Below are 19,865 nucleotides of genomic sequence, written 5' to 3'. Positions count from 1 at the left end.
CATCAGTTTGTTTGAGGTTTGTCTTCTTTCCCTTTCGTTTCTGTGTTTATTTTCAGCTGCGCTAACACGTTTTGTAGAAAGAAATGACGATTTGGGGTCGGCTATTCACACCCCCCTCTAGCCTCCGTACGAAGGATCCTAACAAGTGGTATCAGAGCAAGACGCGCTCTTCGTCGGATTAACACCCGTGGGAGCACAAGCTAGAGAATGGATCGACTCGGAGAAGACATCACGTTTCCACCCTTCTACGAGTGCTGCGACTTCGCGTATTGGAAGGTAAGAATGAGGTATTTTCTTATGACTAACCTTGAAAATTGGAGTTGTGTTCAATTAGGTTTCAAGCCTCCGATGGACAAGAAAGGAGAAACCCTAGAGAAGAAGGAGTCGACCAAGGAGCAAATCCACCAATCAACCATCAATGATGAGGTAACGAAAATCATTGAATTCTCTTTACCTAATGATGTTTTGTGTAGGATAGGTGGATATAACGATGCCAAGGAGTTGTGGAATAACTTGGCAAAGTTCCATGAGGAGAACTCCACTTCAAGTCATGAAGAGGAGTCAAGTGAGCCAAGGAGTTCACATCATGGAGGAATGGATTTAGAAGTTGAGGGTCACTCAACATCTAAAGAAGAAGAGGAGAGTTCTTCTTCAAGTTTGGAGCAAAAAGAAGAAGCTTCTACCTCCGGAAGGGATGAAGGAGAGAGCGTTCATCCATCCTCAAACCTAGGTAACTCAAGCATTTTAATTTCTAGCAAATTACACATAACGTGCTTTGAGTGTAGGGAATTTGGGCACTACAAGAGTAAGTGTCCAAAGAGGGTTAGGAAGACTCCACCGGCGCCAAAGGTCAAGAAAGCCGGAGTCCCGATACGCAAAGGCAAAGAGCACGTGGTGTGCTTTCAATGTAAGCGAAGGGGACATTATCGGAGTCAATGTCCGAGGGGGAGGCAATCTCACAAGGACAAGAGACCGAGCACGTCGATAGGGGGAGCTAAGGCAAACCCTAAGGTAATCTCTAAGGCACATTCTTGCAATTCTAGTAGGATGCATGCTAGTAGCCTTATTGCTATTGTCAAGAATGATAAACATGTTAATTATAGGAATCAATATACATGCTTAGGTGCCAAACATGTGAGCCTAGATGAGGATAACACTAGGAAAGCCAACCCTTGGACTAACTCATCTAAGGCTAAGGAAAACCTAGGTAGAAATCCCAAATCAACTAGACACATGCCTAGGAATACCTCCAAGAAAAATGAAAAATTAAAAATTGAGGTATTAGAGAAGGAGAATCAAGTCTTGAGGTCAAGACTTGATACTTTGGAAAAGGCTCTTAAGAACTTGGAGAAGTCATCTCTAGGGTTTAAGGGTCAAAAACCAATGTCCAAGGACAAGAAAGGTTTGGGTCACAAACCTAAGTCCCAAATGGTCAAGCCCACCTATCATAATGTTCCATTCGATTATGGAACAAAACCTAGGGCTAGGAAGACCAACACCAAGGTCACAAGGGGAGTCACCCCTAGAGTTGATCTTGATGAGTCCCAAATGGCCAAGGCTTTAAAGCCTAAGAGGGTCATTAGGAGGGTTGCTAGGGAAGTTATCCCTAGTGAATATTTAGTGAACCCAATGAGCTCTAATAGGTATTGGATTCCTAGGAGCATCTTCTCTACCCCATAGATGGGTTAGAGAGTGTCAACTCCGATTAGAAGGGTAGTTAACCCAACTTTGAAGAAATTGACACTCAAGGAACATTTTCAAGGTTTTGTGAATCTTTGAAAATGAATTGAATCTATCATTTACTCCTTGAAGAGTAAATTGTGCCATATTTAAAAAAAATTATATCGACTTTAATCTTTATTGGCACAAGTTAGGAAAACCTAGAGAAATACCAAGTTGGGGTCTTGGTACTCTCTTAGGAATTTAAGACAATCTAGGCCTTAATTAAAAAGGTGCTATTCTTGAGGAAATATGAAATATGCCAATATTTGAGGATATACTTAATGTTAAGTGGCATAAATTAATCAAGAAAAATAGGAATGCCAACTTAGATTTGGGCATTTTCTTGAAGCACTTTGAGCAATCTAGGTTTAGATTTTAAGTTAGCTAAGGTGTTAAGGATACTTAGATAGGTAATCTAGGTATTTTATTTGTGCTAACTTACCATGGTTGTTTGCCATATGCCATGTCATGACATCATATTTATTTTAGGATCATTTGAAATGTCATGATAATGCTTAGGTTAGTTATATGTCATGCTTTATTTAAGGTTCATACTTTATGCCATGACATCATGACATTGACACATGTTTTCATTTATGATATCATTTTATGCCATGTCATCATTTCTTGCATTTATAATCAATGAAATTGATCTAAGGATAAACAACACAATTTGATATGGAGATCAAGTTGTTGTTTTAGAAAATGCATGAAAACTTAGCCTAAGATAACCTAAACCCATATCTCACATCAAAATTGACTTGGATGTGTTTGATACACCTTAGATGTGTGTGAGATATTAGGATGATGAGTTAGGATCAAGGTGCATAGCTCTTGTACCTAGATGAACCTAATTCAAAATTGGGGATCATAGGGAAAACTTATGTACAAGTCATGTACATATAGCCCAAAGATTGTGGTCCCAAATTAAAGGGTTTAAAATCATTTCAAAATTGATTTGAAAAACCTTAATGAAGCTTTTCTAGTGATAGCATTCATCATTGAGCAAATTGATACAAAGTTGAGGTAAACTTGAACTATTTCAAAGTTTTTGAACTTTGTATCAAGATTTGAAAATGGAAGTTATTTTTATAGAAAACTATTTTTCCTTGATAATATATGTTATGAGGAATGTATCCTCAAAATTTTACGATTTTTGGAATTTTCTGTAATTTTCTATGAGTTTCTGAATTTCTCCCGGGGAGAAAATCAGAAATCTCTGATTTCAGAGGCTGGATCGGTCACCGGACCAATCCAGAGAAGTCCTGATCGGTCTGGCGAACGATCAGTGACGATCCAGAAAGTGAGGATCGATTTGGGAATCGATCCAAGGGGTTCCTGATCGGTCTGGGGACCGATCAGTGCGTGCCGAATTTCTGATTTTCAGCAGGTGTCTGAAATTTCAAGTTTTTGGGAGTTGAGTTTCGGATCTCTAAAGGATTGAAACTCTCCAAGACATTGTTGGTGCAATGGTCAAGGGGGAGTTGACCTTTAGGGAGAGTTTTACCTATTAGTCAAGGGGGAGTTTTTACTCCTTAAGACTTTTGAGGATTAGTGATATGGAATTGTCACTAAGTTGAGTGTTGACTCTAGTGTCAAGGGGGAAATTAAGAGTTTCAATGAGAGGTATGTGACATTCATTAGGAAGAAACCCTTGACCTTGATTCACTCTTTTTGATGTGTGTCAAAAAGGAGGAGAGTAGAAAGGAGAATGGAGAATGTCTAGAGAATGTTCAGGGAAGAACATTGGAAAACCTAAGTTAGGTTATCAAGTTAACCTAACTTGACTATGGGTTTGATTATGGGTTTTGTCAATGGGTTTTGTCAAACATCAAAAAGGGGGAGATTGTTGGTGCAACCTTAGGTCAAGGTTGACCTGGTTGACTAGACTTGAGTTGACTGGACTCGAGTTGTGTTTTGATGTTTGACGAGTTATGTTTGACAATGGTTGTATCTTGATGTTTGACAAGGATACAAGCTTGGGAGATTGTGGGTGCAACTTGTGGTCAAGGTTGACCTGGTTGACCCGAGGTGAGTTGACCTGACTCGGAAAAGTCCAAGCAGGGAGCTTGGCACGGGAAAAGTCCAAGCAGGGAGCTTGGCATGGGAAAAGTCCAAGCAGGGAGCTTGGCACGGGAAAAGTCCAAGTATGGAAGCTTGGCACATGGGAAGTCGGAGAGGGCTCGGTAGCTCGTTCTCCGGACTGTGGTCAGAGAGGGCTCGGTAGCTCGTTCTCTGGACCGGATGTGGAAAAGTCCTGGTGAGTGAAGCCAGGCAGACGGGAAAGTCCTGGTGAGTGAAGCCAGGCAGTTAGAAAGTCCTGGTGAGTGAAGCCAGGCAGTTGGAAAAGTCCTGGTGAGTGAAGCCAGGCAGTTGGGAAATCCTGGTGAGTGAAGCCAGGCAAATTGGAAATCCTGGTGAGTGAAGCCAGGTGAAAACCCTAGTGAGTGAAGCTAGGTGAAAGTCCTGGTGAGTAAAGCCGGGCAAGGGAAAATCCAGATAGATCAAGGGTGATCGGACATCTGGTGATGGGAAGTCCAAGTAGGTCATAGGATTGACCGGATACTTGGTACGGAGAGAAAAGTCTAAGTGGGTCAAAGGGATTGACCTGACACTTAGCGGGGAGTCCTAGCAGGTCAAGGGAGTGACTGGATGCTAGGCGCAATGTACCAACAGGTCAAGATTGACCGGATGTTGGTTTGGACTTGGTTTGGGCGAAAACCATGAGTTGGATCGATCCGTGATCGATCCGGTGATCTGAATATTTTGATCGGTGCGGTGACCGATCGAACTATCGAGTATCAGTGATAATGATCGATCGGTGACCGATCGAGTCGATCGAAGCCGAGAGCGGGCGCAGAGGGGCTGATCGGTGCGGGACCGATCGGCCTAAAGCCCGATCGGTCCCGGACCGATCAGGAAGTTCCTGATCGCTCCTGACCGATGTGGTTCCTGATCGGTCCATAGACCGATCGGTACCGCAGGCACAGGTAATTTTCAGAGCTCGAGGGCTAAAGGGCTGAATCCTCTCTTCTCCGCTACTTCTTCTTCCTTGGATTGAAGCTTCTGCTCCTGTGCTCTGAGGTTCTGAGCTTTGTTGAGCTCGCTTCCGAAGCTTCGCGTGAGCTTCCAGTCGTCGATCAGCTGCTGTAGTTGGGTTGTGAAGTTGCTGCTTCATCGCCTCCGGTCGACAGAGAAGGCAAGCGAGTGTTGCATTCATATTGTTGTTTGTATTTGCTTCTTGCTTTCCTTGTACTCCTTTCTTGTTGTTACAAGTATTGTGGCGAGGTTTCTCCACCCACAAGGAGCATCTATTAGCCGGTTCTCCGGGGACTCATCCACCGACGGATTGATAGGCTTCGTCCACCTTACGGACACGCCGAGGAGTAGGAGTTTGTCTCCGAACCTCGTTACATCGATTTGTTTGAGGTTTGTCTTCTTTCCCTTTCGTTTCTGTGTTTATTTTCAGCTGCGCTAACACGTTTTGTAGAAAGAAAATATGATTTGGGGTCGGCTATTCACACCCCCCTCTAGCCTCCGTACGAAGGATCCTAACAGCCCGGACCTGGATTTTATCCAGATCGCGGTCAAACGTGATCTATGCAAAAAGGGATAAAGTTTTATCCCCTCCCAGGCGCCTGGAACCCTTCCAGCCGCCCAGACCAAGGCTATAAATACAGCCTTGGTCCAAAAGCTTTTCAATAAAACAAGAAATTGTAACAACACTTGTGCGCTTCTACTGTTTTGTTTAGCTTCCTTCTTTCTGTGCTTACACTGCTGTAAAAATGGCTTCTTCGCCTAAAGGAGAATTTAGTGTGATCATCTTCCTTAGATTAACAACCTCCCCGGTTGTAACCAAGTCAAATCCGTTGTCTCTTTTCTTTTAACGTTCTGTCTTTATTTAATTTATGCAAGTGTTACTTTAAAAGTTTGAGAAGAGTTTTGCTTTTGATTTTTGCAGGGATATTCAACCCCCTTTCTAGCCGGCCCAACGGTCCTAACAAATGGTATCAGAGTCAGGACTCTTCAGGAGGATTAACCGTCGATCGAAGCACCGAACAAATGGTTGGACCAAGCATATACCCATCGAAGTTCGAGGGGAAGTTCATCAGCAGGAAAAAGTGAATGTAGGTATTTTTCAAAACTGACTTTGATTTACTTCTAATTATGGAATTTAGTTTTATAGTACTGGAGGGCAAAGATAAATACTAGTGGATGAAAAAGGAGCAGGCCGACTACGTGGCAAATGACAAAGTAGAATTTCATCTGCTGAGCGTCCTTTCGCCACAAGAAGTCAACCGGATCGGCAACTACGACTCAGCAAAGGAACCGTGGGAAAAGTTCCTTGAACTGCACGAAGGGACATCCGAAGCCAAGCTCGCAAGACGGGATTTACTTCGCAACCAGCTCACTAACCTATGACTTGAAGAAGACGGAACAATTGCACATCTGCACTTGAGAGTTAAAGAGCTCATCACCGAACTTTCGAATCTTAGAGATAAGGTAAGTAACCGAGATTCCCTAAGATACACACTCAATTCATTTCCTAGAAATATGAAATGAGCATCACTAGTAGATGCCTTCTATATTTCTAAGGACTTAGAAATGATTACCTTAGAAGAATTATTTTCGAAGTTTGAAGTACATGAATCAAGATGTGCAGGTACGAAGGAGCCCCAGCACAACATCGCCCTCAAAGCAGCAAGAGATGAACCTGAGTCAGAGTCTTCTCTCGACAATGAGGAAATGGTTATGATGGTAAGACGTTTTAAGAAACTTTGTAAATCAAGAAAAACTAACCATCCGTAGGGTAGAAAGAGAAGGACTATCAGATGCTACCACTGCAATGAAGAAGGGCACGTCAAGGACAACTACCCCAAGCTAAGGAACAAGGACAGAGACAAAGGAAAGAAGCCTGTCTAAAAACACAAGACTCTGAAGGCAACGTGGGATGATTCGTCGTCTGAATCGGAAGTCGAGGCCTTCTCCGGACTTGCATTAATGTCAAGTCATCAAGACGAGGACTATGATTCAAGCTCGTCCAAAATGAGCATCGAGAGCATCGATGAAGGGGGAGTTACGTCGAAAGAAAGCAGTAATTCAGGAGGAGCTACGAATAACGAGATCGACAAGGTAAGTTAGGTACGATCTCTCCCACTTGATAAATTATTTAAATTTGTTAAATTATTAACTAAGGATTGCTGTAAATTAGAAAAATAGATTAAAAATTTAAAAGTAATTTTAGCTAAATTTTGTTCATTAGAAGAGTTAGACAAATTAAAATTAGAAAATAATAATTTAAAAATACAAGTATATAACTTAAAAAATCATGCATGTTCATATAATACAAATTTTAGAAAATACAACAATCTAAATTGGTATTTTAGATATCACAAGGGACAAATTAGGAATATTTCAAAGAAGTATGTCCCTAGGAAATTCTTAGTTAATCCAGTTGACTGGAACCTATATTGGGTTCCAAAATCTTATTTAACCTAAACTCTAAAATTAGATTAGCGCTTACAGGGAGAAAATTAAACGTTAAATTTCTTTATGGGGCTTTGTCTATAAAAGCGGTTGTTGCTCCAATAACCAAGAAGGTCTAGTGCCTCGCCACTGCTTGAAAGACAAAATATTAAAATAAAATATTTAATTAACTTACTGATAAAGTATTATAATTGGAATTAAATAATATTTTAAAAAGTTTTTTTTAACATTTTCTTCGAAAATTACTTAAAATTCTTTTTAACCGTAGAATTTTAACTTAGAAAATTTTCTTGCTTTAAATTTTTGCTTAGAAAGTACTCAAAAATATATTAATTTTTTAAAAGTTATTGCAAATTTTTTTTATCAATAACTTTCAAAAATTTTTACAAAAGTTTTTTATAACCCTTAGATTTTTTCTTGGAATCCTATTTTTTATGTGATCAAAGGGAAAGAAGGAAAATGTTAAGTCTAGGGGGTGGTAGATCAATTTTTTATTTTTTATTTTTTGTACTGTATTGTAAATACTTTATTGCAATATTATTTATTTTATCTTTACATTTGTTTACCCTATCTTAACTTGGGTTGCTCACATCAAAAAGAGGGAGATTGTTGGAACCCCAAGGTTGTTTTGATATGATCAACAAGTTAAGTTAGGTCCTATGGTGTTTTAACCTTGTGTCTAAGTGTGCAAGAGCTTAGGAGCATAGGGAGTTGAGCAAAAGACGCAGCTACTGAGAAAGACGGCACGGGAGAGAGCCGATGGACTTGGTGCATTCGAGGGACGAGGTGCTGCGGAAGAGTACGCGGGCGGACGAGAATGAAGCGCACAGTGTTTTCGAGGGACGAGAAGCCGGAGCGGAAGGTTGCTCGAGAAAGCCAGAAGTTGGGTTCGGGTGAGCCCTATTCTGGATGGTCGAGATCACCCAAGCAAGTAGAGCCGGAGCGGAAGACCCGGACTGAGGGGAGCTGAACCGAAGCAGAGGGTCTGGACTAAAAAAGTCAATATTGTTTACTTTCTTGATCCGGGCGCCCGGAACTAGTTCGAGCGCCTGGATCAGTTCGGGGTGCCCGGAACCCTTCCGAGCGCTCGAACCTGGATTTTATCCAGATCATGGTCAAACACGATCTATGCGAAAAGGGATAAAGTTTTATCCCCTCCTAGGCATCTGGAACCCTTCCAGGTACCCCGACCAAGGATATAAATACAGCCTTGGTCAAGAAGCTTTTCAATAAACAAGAAATTGTAACAACACTTGTGCGCTTCTATTGTTTTGTTTAGCTTCCTTCTTTCTGTGCTTACACTGCTGTAAAAGAGGCTTCTCCGCCTGAAGAAGAATTTAATGCAATCATCTTCCTTGGATTAACAATCTCCCCGGTTGTAATTAAGTCAAATTCGGTGTCTCTTTTCTTTTAAAGTTCCGTCTTTATTTAATTTTTGCAAGTGTTACTTTAAAAGTTCGAGAAGGGTTTTGCTTTTGATTTTTGCTGGGCTATTTAACCCTCCTTCTACCCGACCCAACGGTCCTAACATGTTTGGCAGGTAGGTTGAGGTAAACAACTGGAGGAGCAACAGTGAGGTCGTGTTCCTGAAAGGAACAACCTAAGGTTGCTGATCTAACTGAAGAAACCAAGAAGGTTTCCAAGTTGAGATCAAGACAGTTCTACTGTCTAATACTGCTCATGTATCAAATATAATATTACTATGCTAACCTTTATTTTGCAAGATTATATTGTCTAACACTATTTTGTAGATCCAGCCTGATTGGTTGATTAAACGCAGGGATCGATTGACCAAACCAGGTGGACTCAAACCAAAGATCAAATCAGAGCAGAATAAAGCAGAGTTCGATTCAAGTCTGATCGGTCGATCGAACCTTAATGATGTGGCACAGATCAGACCAAGCCAATGCAAAGAAGGAAACATAGCTAATTAGTCAACTGAATAACAGTATCAGTCGACTGAATGATCATTGCATTAAAATTATATTAAGTGCTGATCCTGTTTGAAATCTGTGAAGATGTGCTCTAGCTCTGGTGAACGACGATCCTTGATGAAGATAGCCTTTGGGAGACCTAAAAGAACCTCTCCACGATCATATGCACAGTGAGATAAACCAACAAAGCATTAGTGACTTAAGATCGGGGTGGAGATCCCTGGCTAGGCCCTCCGACACTCAAGTCAGTCTCTCTCTCAAGGGTGGAAGGAAGAAGAAGAAAAACAGTAATTGAAGTATTTGGAAACAGAATTTAGATGCTAGAACTTACGTACCTTTTCAACGGAGAGGATCTCCCTTTTTATACTACCTCATGTGACCTTCGTAGTCATGAAGTAGTCCCCGACTCGTTAGGGTTTGTTAAGAGATAGTGTCATTTTCTATACTTCGTGCAATAATCCTTCAAGGAATCCTTTTTGCACCCTAGATGTATCTCTTTTGTCATTTATGACTTATATTTATGATGGGGACACGTCATTATAACTGAAGAAGCTTCTAGAAGATATTGTCTGCCAAATATTCTATTCGGCATGTCTCGGTCGGTCGTTCAAGCCGGCTGCATATATTAAGAATGTGTTTTGTTGAACAAGTCTTGGCCAGTCGTTCAAGCCGGCTGCATATATTAAGAATACCTTTTGTTGAGCATGTCTTTACGTGCGGTCGGACTTTGCTCGGTCGGGAATATGTTAAGAACCATATATAAAGCTAAGTATCTTTATGCTCGGGCGGCCTTTGCTCAACCGAGCATATATGAGCACATGGGTACTCACTCGGCTTTCGATCGATCGTCAATGTAATAGAAGTCATTCATAAGGCTAAGTGTCTTTACGCTCGGGCGGGCTTTGCTCGGCCAAGTGTATATGAGCACATGGGTGCTCGCTCAGCCTTCAATCAGCCGATAACATGTTAAGAACCATATATAAGGCTAAGTGTCTTTATACTCAAGTGGGCTTTGCCCAGCCGAGCGTATATGAGCACATGGGTGCTCGCTCGACCTTCGGTCGACCGGTAATGTAATAGAAGTCATACATAAGGCTAAGTGTCTTTACACTCGGGCGGGCTTTGCTTGGCCGAGTGTATATGATCACTTGGGTGCTCGCTCGGCCTTCGGTCGGTCAGTAACATGCTGAGAATCATATATAAAGCAAAATGCCTTTACGCTCGGGCGGACTTTGCCCGACTGAGCATATATGAGCACATGGGTGCTCGCTCGACTTTAGATTGACCGATAATGTATTAAAAGTCATAGATAAGGCTAAGTGTATTTACGCTCGGGCGGACTTTGCCCGACCGAACATATATGAGCAAAGATACTAAGTGAGAGAAAAAGAAAATATAGTTGTAAAAATGTAAAAACAATTTTAATCTCTGGCATAATTACATCACTAAGCTCCCCCTTAAATAAATAATTTTAGTTTTGAAAGGAATTTAAAACACTTAGTTAAGTTTAAAAAAAACTTTTAAGTACCTAATTAGTTTTAGAAGGAAAATTTTTTAATAACTTTAAAGCTTAAGCAGTTATCTTTAAAAAGGTTTTGATAAAAACTTTTAAATACTTAGCTAAAAACCTTTGAAAAGGAAAAAAAAATCTAAATAGTTAGCTTTTTGAAAGATGTCTTAAGAAAATTTAAATACTTAAAATTTGAAAGATGTCTTAAGAAAATATAAATACTTAGCTTTAGAAAAATTTCTTAAGAAAATTTAACTAAAGATTTTCTTAAAATTTTTTTTACTAAATACTTAAATTTAGAAAAACTTCTTTAAGATTTTAAAAAAATGAAAAACATTTAAAGTTTCTTTTCAAAGATAGTCAAACATTAAACCCTTAACTTTTGCAAGATTTAAAAAAAAATTAACTAAACACTTAGCTTTTGTGAGATTTTCAAAAAAAAAAAAAAAAAACTAAACACTTAGCTTTTAATAGATTTTTTTTTAAAAAATATAACTAAATACTTAGTTAAAAAAAATCCTTGCAAAAATAAATAGATAAATAGATGATTTATTTGAAAAATACTTTATCAAATACTTAGTTAAGTACTTAATAATTTTTTTGTTAAGTATATAAAAACTTAGTTAAAAATACTTTTTTAAAAATTAATTTTTCTAGATAGAAATATTTGAACTTCCTTTTTCAAATATTTAAAATTACTTTTTAAAAATAGTTAAACTTTCTTTTTAAAAATACTTAAACCAAAAGAAACACAAAAAAACAATTAACTTAAAGAAAATGCTTTAACTTAAAAGAATATTTAATTTTGAGAGTAATTAAAAACTTTAACTTTAAGAAAATATTTAACCAAAAAATATTTAATTGAACCTAAGTCCTTTCACTCCCCCCTGATTAATGTAAAAAAAAAATATGAAAATTATTTAATTTTTGAGGGTCTTAGAGTCCAAGCAAATAAGTAATTATTTATTTATTTTTTCTGATTTTCTATCTCGCCCTTTCTAAGTTATCAAATATGTGCATCTTATGAGTTTATGAGAGATATGGAGAGAATTCTAAAAAATATTTAAGTTTGAAAAATATTAAATTTTGAATTTTAAAATATTTAAGTTTGAATTTCAAAAATATTGAATTTTGAATATTAAAATATTTAACTTTGAATTTTAAAAATATTAAATTTTGAAAATTTTATTTTGAAAATAACTAAGTTTTAAAGTTTGTGTTGAAATTAATTAATTTTTCAAATTATTAGGATTTTGAAATTAATTATTCTTTTGAAATTAATTAGGAATATGAAATTAATTAGGAATATGAAATTAATTATACTTTTGAATTTAATTAAGAATATAAAATTAATTAATTTTTGAAATTAATTAAGAAATTAAAATTTTGAAATTAATTAAAGTGACTTAGGTTAGTTAAATTGAATTAATTTTAGTTGAATTTTAATTAGGTTAACTTAATTGAATTGAGTTTAATTAATTTGGATTTGGTTAACTACTATTTATATTAAACCTAGGTTCATCTCACCCTTTCTAGATTTACAATGCGGGGAACCTTATAAGTTTTATGAGATGATTAATTTAATCTTTAATTTAAATTTAAATCTAAGGATTGATTTATATTTGAGTTAGACTAAGGTTTAACAGTTAATCATTTAAATATTTATTTCAATAATTGACTTCCAAGCTATGGCGAAGCATTAGACTTTCTTGGGTATTGGATCATCAACCACTTCTAGACAAATCTTTTTAAATAAATTGAATATTTAATTTTCTTTCTAAAAATCTTAGGTGTAACTTGCCAAGTGTGAATCAAGTCTAGGTCTTTATCTATCCTAATTTAAGCATGGATAATAAAAAATGGTAAAGCAAGCATCAAACAAATTTATTTAATAATAGAGATGGTCTTTCTATTGGCTTCCCCTGGATCATAGCCTCAATAAGGTCTATCAAGGTAATGGATTTGATCCTTGGGGATCCAATATTGACCAAGTCCAACTTGATTAATCAAGTTAGACTTGGGGACACATGCTTGGACTATTCTTCTATTTGATTGATTCATTAAAGACAAGTATGATTTGAATCGATTTCTAGCTTTGTATCCAAGTCCGGTTCGATTGTATATAGTCCTTTGTTTTCCAAGAATTAGATCAAGGTTCTTAGAACCCAAGGTGAACCGTTCCAATATGTCCTTAAGTTCCTTGACTTTTTAAATTGAAATTCTCTTCCTCAAGTTATTGGACTTGAGTTGAGGTTCCTTCTTGAATTTGCTCAGTTAAAGAACTCGAGTTAGTCACTTCCTTAAGGACTGTTATCTCCTTTTGGAATGACTTAATCTGGAGATTGGATTTAGCCAATTTTCTTAACAAATATTCAATTAGATTTCATAATTCATTTATTTAAGTACCAGCAAACAGAGAAGTTACAAAGTGGTTTGACCCTTCTGAAACAGATACAGATCCGTGGCTTCTTTCAGACTCGGTTTCTAATTCCGCTCTAGTTTTGGACTCGGACTCAGTTTCGGTAATGTACGCTTGTGATGGTAGAGCAACGAAGCTTGCTTGCTCGTGTTCTTCTTCGTCCAACTCTTCTGATGGCTCGGACCAAGTTGCCTTCAACACTTTCCTTCTTGCTTGCTTTTGGATTGGACATTCAAGCTTGTAGTGTCCATTCTTATTGCAGCCGTAGCAGAAGTAACTCTAGACTTGGCCTTCGTATTCAATTGGGTCACCTTCTTCTTCTTAAGTACTTGCTGAACTAGTTTGACTAGTTCGGTGGTGATTTTATCTTCTTCTGAGTTTGATTCATCTTCGGACTCGGGTTCAATCCAACGCTTAGTTTTGGTTCCCGCATTCTGCTTGTTCCTACCATCAAAGCAATACCTTTCTCAACCTGAGTAGTATTAGTTTGTTCATGAAGCTCGAATTTAGAAAATAATTTGTCTAATTTATTAAGGAAAGGTCCTTGGATACTTTGTAAGAATGTATCATGGATGCCCATAAAGTATTCCTTAGAAATGCATTGAGCACATACCTGATAACATTGCGGTTTTCACCTTCTGACCAATTGCATGAGGTAGTTGAGCATGTCTTGAATCCGCACATGAAATTGGCTTGCCGATTCAACTTCTTGTATTTTTATGTTATATAGTTTATTTAATATCAAATCACGTTTGCTTACCTTCGTGTAGGAAGTCCCTTCATGCAGTTTGATTATCTTCTCCCACAACTCCTTTGCTCTTGAAAATGGGCCAACTTGGTTAAGCTCTTCTTTTGTTAGGCCACATTGTAGGGCTCGAGTCGCTTTGGCATCAGCCTCGATTTTCTTCATTAGACTTGTGTCCTAGTTTACACATGATACTAGTTTGTTAGTGCTGTCAAGTGGAAGCGCGAGGCCGGTTTGGACGATTATCCACATTTCTACCTCGATTTTCAGATACTACTTCATTCGGCCCTTCCATTAGCTGAAATGTTCTACAGAGAATAGTGGTGGTCGAGCGGTACTATAGCCTTCTTAGTAGGCTATTTAGAAAAAAAAATCTTGCACACAAAAATATATAGAAACTTGTCCCAAGACTTAGTTTTGGATAGTAGTGTGGGAGATAAAGAAATTGCTCAAATAGTATTGCACGAATTTTGAGGAAAATACTAAAATAATATTAAAATAATAATAAAAATTATTATGATAATTTTTTTTAAATGTAATATTTCATAGATTCTGACTAATGATGAAAAAAATGAAAGTGACTATTACGTAATCATAAGTGTACGATTTCGTCATCAATATTATAAAAAGATATCGTATCCACAGGGATTGGTTATAAGCACTAGAGATGTCTCACAATGAATTAGCTAAACAATCGACAAAGGAAGTGAATGTACTAAATAACAACTCAAAATAGAAATAGAAAAGTAAATGTAAGAACTTGGGTTTTATGAGAGTTCTAGGAGTTCGGTTTCATTGTGATATTTATCGATGTGAGGTGATCTACCAATTCTTATCCTCAATTGTCATGCATTTGTAGGAAGTTATTGGTTTTCTCCTGCAGAAGTCAACCGGCAAGGAACTTTTATCTATACCTCTAGTAATTTAATAGTCATGCTCCCTATGAAGTCCGTTAGCGGGGTAGCCTATCACCAACGCCCCTCGGTCATACAACATAGAAACACATCACCATTCAATCCACATAAAGGCATAGGGGATAAATGCACTCAACTATTCCACCTCCTTGTAGAGACTAGCTTCACCTTTCAAGGTGATCCCCTAGATGTCCATTAGCGGGGTAGCTTGTCATTAGCGCCCCTCGGTCAGATGATCAATCCCCCTACAAGATCCACAAGTATCACAAACATCCAATCAAGCATAGTAATTAGATCCAAAGACAACAATCCATATAAGATCAAATAGATACAAAATATAACAATATCATTGAGATAGAAAATTGGCATATCCATGAGATTTTTACATCAAATCACACCACAAATACTCCCTTAGTCCTAGAACAATGAATCTATTCCATAATATAAAGATAGAGATCCGAAGACAAAGAGATAACAAACATTTCAATCCCAATCAAGAGAAGAGATTAGAAATACTTATCTAGTAACGAGAAGTGATCTTCGGAACTAATCCCTAGCTTATGGAGTTGAATCATTGATAGAAATGGCTTTGGAACGATGGATCAAAGCTGTGAAAGGTGAAGGTTGGCTTCAAATTTGATCTCCCCAAAAGGGAGAGCCTCCTCCCTTTGAAAGGGAAGAGACCCCTTTATATAGAGCAGGGCACGAGCACCACACGTCCCGTGCCACAGTCGTATGGCACACACGACCCCAACTGCTTTGCTCTCGGGCAAGGCCACACGACCATGTAGTCTTCACACAACCATGTACTCCTTTGCCACTGGATGGCTCACACGGCAGTGTGTGACACACGGCTTGGCAATTCTTGGCCTCTGGGTACCTTGCATGTCACGCCCCAGAGGAGTCCCTACCGAAAATTTTTTGACAGCATCTTCCCTATACCGGTGATAATATGAAGCAATATACATACACAAACAACTTAATAACATATTCATCAGCCCACACGGCTGGAACACACATTACCGCACAGTTTATATAATACAACCTACTCAGCTGGAACAAAACAACAACACCCACACAGTTTAAAACACTAACAGCACACACGGCTGCACTGAAAACAGCGAAATAACGGAAAGAAAACCCATAAATGCAAAGTCCACAAAACATCACAGATAAAAAGTCCACAAAACTAGTGTCAAAACATAGTTAGTCCTCACAACACCAAATCCAACGAATATGAAATGCAAGTAAAGAGAAACAAAAACCAAAATCATTTCTCAGATATGACGCATGACTGGCAAGCAACATCTCTCCAAGCATCCTTGATTCATCTACCTATTACCTGATGAAAGAAAATCATTTTTGTGGGGTGGTGAGTATTGGAACTCAGCGGGTAAAAGAAAGATAGTGCATGAACATAATATCCAAATAGAGAGTGCCAACAGTATACAACCTCATAAAGGAAATAACATATATTAAAATAAAATCGTGATATATGCTCATACCTGAAACCATATCCTAGGCTAGTAAAATCAGGAGTAGAACAACTCTGCTATAGAGCTACTCATAACTACAAGGGTAACATGTGAGGTATATACATATTACCAATAGGTAAGTCAGTCTAAACACACACAGCAGATATATATCTCAACCTATGTAAGCATATCAGCATAAGTAAGCAACAGCAGCATGAGTAACCAACAACAACATAAGTAAGCAACAACATCAGTCAGTATAATAATAACAACATATGCACGGATGGTCACCCCACCCACCTCTCTACACCATGACCCCTGTATGGTCGAGAGGCCGGATCGATGACAACTGTACCACTCAAAGGCTGCCACTACTCTCGAGTGACCGAGTGGATAGGTGCTGAGTAGCTAACTAGCTACAAAGCGAAGGGGGTCTCTGCTGCTCGTAACTCCAGCTACCACTACCCATGAGTGGTCGAGCGAGGCACGACAGGACAAGCGACATCTGCTCCAGCTATCACTCTCTCGAGTGGCCGAGCGTGCGACCCTGATTAATGACTCTCTCGACCGCAAGGGAGAATTTGTCTTAACATATATGCAATGATATGATGTACAACATACAACAGTCATCATATAAATATAAACAGGAATCAGGTATGCTACATGAAGCCAGCATGCTCAATACGATACATAAATAAACAACAATCAAAACATATAAGGTTGGTATCTAATATCTGCTAAATATCATAGATGACAACAAGAGATTGTATGGATATAGAAACGAATATCTCAAAGATCGCATGGAAGTATCAAGTGCAGGAAAAATAAGAGTGGAGTTAAGGTAAAATTAGTTTCTATCCAAAGATAGCTCATGCACTAAGTTCAAAGAACTACAGAATCAAGGTAAGAAGTACTCGCCTTTATACATAAATTATGCCAAACCAACCCAACGTCAAATCACCCGTATCGAATCAAAATCCTGCAAACACATGATGCATATTATAGCTATGTCAAATATGAACCAGTTAACTAAACCCATCATAAATTAGGTGGCTAACCTATAATCGAATCTGATTAGGGAAAACCCTAATTTACTACTAAAAACCCAGAATCGCATATCAAACCAAATTCCCTATGCTGAACCATTACAACCTCGAAATCAATTTGTCAACAATTGAATCTGCTACTAGAATCCCGGAACCATCATGAAAATAAAGCGACCATGGAGACAAATCCCCAATCCACTCAAATCTGTTACCCCATCCTCCATTACAACAAGAAGAAACAAGTATCAGGTCACGATAAGAAAATCATTAACCCAAAACCCTAATCTTCCTAAATTTGTCTAGAAATTTGAAGGTATCATGAACAACAAGCCCCACACCGAAACAAATCTAAAAACCACCAAGAAGAACCGAAAGAAGCCATAGGAAGAAGCAAGGGCATCAACGGAAACCATTTATACACCTACTCCTATCCCTCATTCCCGAAACCCATATCTACAGGAGAGATTATACTTGCTGGATCAGTTAGGGCACGACTGTGTTGGCGGCAGGGCTCTATTTGTGTTGATCTGAGAGAGATAGGAGGAGAGGGAAGGGTTGCGACTCTGGTGCTCGCCTAAGGGAAAGGGAGCCGTGACTGTGGCTCGAGGGAGAAGAGGATTGGTGGCTATGGTCCGCGGTGCTCGTGCGAGTGAGAAGAATCGCCGCTGTGCTATCCGCGTGAGGGAGAGATCGCCGGCTACTAGGGCTCGTTGTGACCGGCGGTGGTGCGACGTCTCTGATACTGGCGTGAGGAGGAGAGGCTGGCAGCATTCGGGAACTCGAGAGGGGAAAGGAAGGATGCAGAGGGCGGTGGTGCGAGGTGAGGCTTGGGGAAAGAAGGGATTCAGCGGTGGTTTTGGGGAGAAGATAGCGAGAGGGAGAGGGTAGAAGGAAGTTCAGCGGAGGGAAAACTAGGGCACGGGAATTTTCTTTCTTTTTTTTTTTTTGTAACTTTGGGATTTTTAAATTAAACCCTAGATCAATTCCTCAATCAACTCCCACCTTCGGGTATTCCAAATAGGCTTTATCTAGCTTAACCGATCCATCCCTTTTAAACTCATCATATGGGCTCCGATTAAATCCAAAAAATTTCTAAAAATTCCAATAATATTATTTCCTCAAATAACCTTATTATTTATTTATTATTTGGATGTCATATTTTACATTGCACGACTATGTGGTACACACGACCCCGGCTTGCCTCTTCTCTGGAAATGTTGCACGACCATGTGGAGATGTTGCTTGGGCCGTGTAGATCTACATGGCCTCATGCTGCTGGAGTCACACGACCGTGTGGATCCACACGACCATGTCAAGCTCCTCCTCTGCTGAAGCTACACGGCCTGCCTGCTCCACACGGCCATATCAAGCTCCTCCTTTGCTGAAGCTACACGGCCTACTTGCTCCACACGGCCAAAGTCATTTTCCTCCCTGCTCCTTTAGCATGGTTGTGTGGCTCACATGGCTAGTGTTGTCTTCCTTTACTTGTTGGCTGGATCAACCATGAACATAATTTCTTCTTCAAATTCGACTCCTGAAGATAGAAAATACACAAGAGCATATCTCCAAACAAAGAAGAATATTTATGCTGAAAGTAAGGAAAAGAGTATAAAAGTGCATAGACAAAGCATGTGTAAAATATGTGAATGTGCGTCAAAACATGATAAACAAGTGTATATAATCTACTCACATCACGCCCCTAGACTTAAACTTTTGCTTGTCATCAAGAAAAATGCTGCAATCTAAAGTCATGTGTTCTATAATGCATCATAATCCCTAGTGCACTTTCCTAACTCTATCTACAAGTTTCATTGATAAGTATGATCATGGAAATAACTCAAGTATGACCTAAGAATAAGTTTCTTGTGCACAGTGCAATAAGTGACCCAAACTCTTCAAGTTTCAATCGTTGTCCTAGTCAAGTTGTCATCCAATCAGGTTCCTAATGTTCCCGATGATATGCACTTACCTGTCACACACTTAGTACATATTTCTCAATCAACCCAAGGTCTCAAAGGCGTGCTGAAATCAAGAGAAATATAGAAGTCATTGTAGGACCGTTGCGGCCGGTTGGAAGGGGGTTGGTTGACTATCCTGCAAACACAAAGACAAACCCTTCCTCGAACTCTTTAAGCTAACACTTGCATAAATAATAAAGTAAGATGATAAATTAAAAGCATAAAGAAAAAGCGAGGCATAAAAGGTTTACTTGGTTACAACCGATGTGGTTGTTAATCCAAGGAAGATTAAGCTCACTAAAAATCTCCTTCAGCGGAGAAGCCTCGTACAGCAATGTAACGCAGAAAACAGAAGCTAAACTAGAACAGAAGCGCACAAGTGTTTGGAATTACAATTTAGAGTTCATTAAAAAGCTTCTAGACCAAGTCTATATTTATAGCCTTGGTCGGGGCGCCTGGAAGGGTTCCGGGCGCCTTGGGGGGGATAAAACTTATCCCCCAACGTTCAGATCGAGTCAAAACTTGATCTGGTCAATTTTACTACTCAGGGCACCCCGGAGGGTTCCGGGCGCCCCGGAGCCCAAAGTCAACAGTTATTGACTTTTTCGTCCGGGACTTCTTCTCTGGTTCAGTCCCGTCTCGGTCCGGTTCTTCT

Source organism: Zingiber officinale, chromosome 9A, assembly GCF_018446385.1.
Source record: "Zingiber officinale cultivar Zhangliang chromosome 9A, Zo_v1.1, whole genome shotgun sequence".
Lineage (NCBI taxonomy): Eukaryota > Viridiplantae > Streptophyta > Magnoliopsida > Zingiberales > Zingiberaceae > Zingiber > Zingiber officinale.
Note: the sequence above shows the minus strand (reverse complement) of the source record.